The sequence below is a fragment of the Erinaceus europaeus genome, chromosome 16 (genome assembly GCF_950295315.1).
Source record: "Erinaceus europaeus chromosome 16, mEriEur2.1, whole genome shotgun sequence".
Taxonomy (NCBI): Eukaryota; Metazoa; Chordata; class Mammalia; order Eulipotyphla; family Erinaceidae; genus Erinaceus; species Erinaceus europaeus.
The window spans coordinates 22,996,562-23,000,768 of NC_080177.1; positions in this window are offsets into that span (position 1 = coordinate 22,996,562).

Below are 4,207 nucleotides of genomic sequence, written 5' to 3' on the forward strand. Positions count from 1 at the left end.
ATTTAATTTAAAATTTATTGTGTCAGAGATAAGAATGGTTTTTCCTGCCTTTTTATTGTGGTCCATTAGCCTGTATGATATCTTTCCATCCTTTCACTTTAAGTCTGTGTTTATCTTGTTGGGTCAGATGGGATTCTTGCAAGCAGCATATGGTTGGGTTATGTTTTCTGATCCATCCTCCAACTCTGTGCCTTTTGATGGGTGAGTTTAAGCCATTGACATTTATTGATATTATGGATTTAATGTATTGTAGTGCCATTATTCAACAATTTTTATTTGCTCTGATATATTGTATTATAGTGATGTTCTTGTTTATAAGAGGTCTTTTAGAACCTCTTTCAGGGCAGGCTTGGTGATGGTTGCCTCCTTTAACTGTTGTCTAAGAAGGTTGTGATCCCTCCATCTAGTTTGAATGAAAGTCTAGCAGGATATATTATCCTTGGTTGAAACCTTTTTTCATTCAGGGCTCAATAGATATCTTGCCATTCTCTTCTGGCCTTTAGAGTTTGAGTGGAGAAGTCTGCTGATAGTCTTATGGGTTTTCCTCTATATGTGACTTTCTGTTTTTCTCTTGCAGCCTTTAGGATCCTTTCTTTATCCTTACTTCTTTTCATTGTAACTATGACGTGTCTTGTTGTCTTCAGGTCTGGGTTGATTCTGTTTGAGCCTCTCTGGGTCTCTTGAATCTTAATGTTCTTTCTGTTGTTCAGGTCTGGGAAGTTTTCTTCAATAATTTTCTCTAGAATGTTTACTTCCCTTTCTTCTTGCAGGCCAATTATATGAATGTTACTTCTTTTGAGATCATCCCATATATCTCTGTTGTTGTTTTCAGTGTCTCTCAATCTCTTTTTGAGATATTTTACCTCTTTATTAGTTTTCTCTAGCTCATCCTTTGTCTGGCTAATTCTGTTTTCTGCTTCTGTTAGTCTGCTTTCTCTTCCCTCAGCTTCATTCTTCAGTTCAGCTATTTCAGCTTTCAGATCTCTAATTACCTAGAGGTAGCTAGTATTTTCCCTGAGAGTCTCATCTGTTGTTTCCCTAGTTCTGCTAGCACTTTCCTCCATAGTTGTCTTCATTTCTGTGATCATTAAAATCATTATTGCTTGGATAGTTTCCTTATCTATGGTTACCTCTGACTGATTTGTAGTTTCTTCTGGGCTCTTGTCTCCATTCATTGCAGTAGCAGTTTTATTTGCTCTTGGTTTAACCATTTTTTTATTGATGTGTTTTTTATTTTTATGTTCTGTTGTTCTCCAGTTGTTGTGTTTTGAGTACAAACCACACTATACTAAATACCTTTATAACAAATGCAATCACTAACCTCAGAAATTACAATAGTAACTGAAGCAAGGATTGAAACAGTTTAACCATACCAGTTAGCCAAACAATGCCTACAGTCCAAGAAAAAATAGCAACCAGACCCAATGAAAAAGAAAGAGTAAGGAAAAAAGGGATAGCAAGAATAGACAATTATGCAAATCTTCTGTCCATTGTAAATTCTAGGGGTAGCAAGAGGAGAAAGGGAAATACAGAAGAGACACACACAAAGAGAGTCCACTCTGAGTCAGATTTCTTCCCCAAAATAATTCACAAACAAGTATCAGTGAATTCAGAAAGCCGAAGAAGGAGGAAGGAAGAAAGGAAGACAAGAATGAGAAAAAAAAGAAAGAAAATAGAAAAGAAAAAAAAATAGCAGTGAAAGGAAAGAGTTTTTTTTTTTTTAATTAGCTAGGAGGAGGGAGAAGGGGGAGAGTGGATAGAGGAGGTAGGTAGAGTGAAACAAGTTTCTCTCCCAATGGATAGGACACCCAGTCACCTAGCAATGGAAAATACACTAAGAGTTAATTTTGGTCAACCTGAAGGTGGGGGGTAAAGGGACACACACATATATAATAGTAATAATAAAATAGAACAGAGTAAAGAAACCTAACAGTCAGTCTGCAGCTTGGATGGCTCCAGATTGGCTCTCAGAAAGGAAAAGGGTTGGAATGACATCCCTGGTGAGCCAGGAATCTTGGTAAAGAAAAAAGCCCAGTGGGGAGCCTGCTAGTAGCAGCTCTCCAGGCCTTTGGGTCTGATTATAGGGGGAGGAGAGAGAGGGGTGTGCTTCAGAATTAATTAAAAAATTTCCTTTCTTTTTTCTCTGTTTTCTAACCCAAACTGTGCTATAGTCACCTCCTTGGTGTCACCCTTAGGACCCCTTATTCACTGTCCTTCTGAAGGCCATGTATCCCTACCCTTTCCAGCAATTGTTGTCAGAGCTCATGCCAGTACCTGCTTTCAAGTTGCCATCTTGGCTCCGCCCCTCCTGATTCTTGATCAGCAGTGCTGCAGGTGTATCTTTGTCACTCTCCCTCTTATATTACCCCCTTCCCTCTCAATTTCTAGCTGTCTCTATCCAATAAATAAAGATAAATGAGAGAGAGAGAGAGAGAGAGAGAGACCTACAGCACTGCTTTACCACTTGTGAGGATTTCCCCCTGCAGGTGGAGACTGGGGGGCTTGAACCTGGGTCGCTGTGCATTGTAACATGTGTACTCAACTAGGTATGGCACCTTGGGCTACTAACACTGTTCAGTTCTGGTTCATGGTGGTGCCAGGGATTGAGCCTGTGATGTCTGGTGCCTCAGGCATAAAGATCTGTTGTGTAAACCACTGTGCTATTTTCCCACACCCTGACTATTGTTTTCAAATTTTCTTTGAATCTTTTAAAATAATATTTTCAAGTATTCTCTTTCTTTTTAAAAAAATTTCTTTATTGGGGAATTAATGTTTTACATTCAACAGTAAATACCATAGTTTGTACATGCATAACATTTCCCAGTTTTCCATATAACAATACTACCCCCACTATGTCCTCTGTCATCCTTTTTGGACATGTATTCTCCCCCCCACACCCCAGAGTCTTTTACTTTGGTGCAATACACAAATTCCAGTTCAGGTTCTAGCAAGTATTATTTCACATACCACTGCACTGTAATTTTTAAAGACTTGATAGTAGTTCTAGGCGCATCCAAATTTTAGACTACAATCTTGAGAATCCCATATGCTTCCACTCCTACAATGCAGAGCCTGTCCCATTATTAGCATTCCTTAAGATCTGTTACCATTAATGAATTGGCATTAACATATTCTAACCACCTGTGGGTCTCAACCCAGGTGTAATCAGAAACTAATTTCCTTACTGAGAGGGCAAGGGGAGAACAAGGACTAAGGCAGACCATTCTGTAGTGATAGGAGGCAGTTTTCACAAATAAGGAATCTTCCTGGACTCTTTCTTGGGAGATCATAGGACATGAAAACTTTTCTCAATGCTCACTGTACCTCCCAAGGTACACAGAGGTTTGAAGTGGGTTTAACCTCAAGCATGTTGAATTGGTTTTAGCAACACATTACACTTCTGGGTTATACCCTTGGGTAACTTTCTGCAGGAAAGTTGAGCCTACATTCCCAGGATGGTAGCTGGTCATCTCTATAATAAAAGAATCACTGTGCTGATCTATTTTGGTAGGGAAAACATCATAAAGCTGAGAGAAAAAGGGGGAAAGACAATGCCTACTCTTCCTAATTTTCATATATTTTTTTGAGTGTTTATATGAAAACTAGCTGGACAGTTATTGATTTGTCTACCCCACTCTCTCTTTAAATCTTGCTATAAAGTCTTTTTCAATTGATGTTTTAGTCTAATCAATGATTTATTTTTAACAAGTCAGGTACAATTAAGCATTTTCTTCCTGTCAGTTTTCCAAACCCTGGCAATGCTGACTAATCCATGTGACTCTTGGTTAAGCCAGCATATACATAGCAGGAAGGTACTGGAAGAGTGTTGGCTTCTGATGCTGTGAGGTAGAGCAGCACTGGCATATGACTACATGCTAAAATATGGTACCCAGGGTGAGGGTAGATAATGGTTTTTGCATAATGGTTATGCAAAGAGACTAATGCCTGAGGCTCCAAAGTCCCAGGTTCAATCTCCTGCACCACTATAAGCTAGAGCTGAGCAGGGCTCTGGTAAAAATAAAAAACAATTGGAGTAGGGCCCCAAAGTAAAAACCCTGGGCTGAGGGTGAGGGTGGATGTTTAGCTTCACAGAGTGAGGGGTGAGGGGGGAGGATGGGATAAGACACAGTCTTTTGGTGGTGAAATGGTGTTTATGAACACTCCTATTAATTTATAGTCATATAAATTACTATTTAATTAATATGAG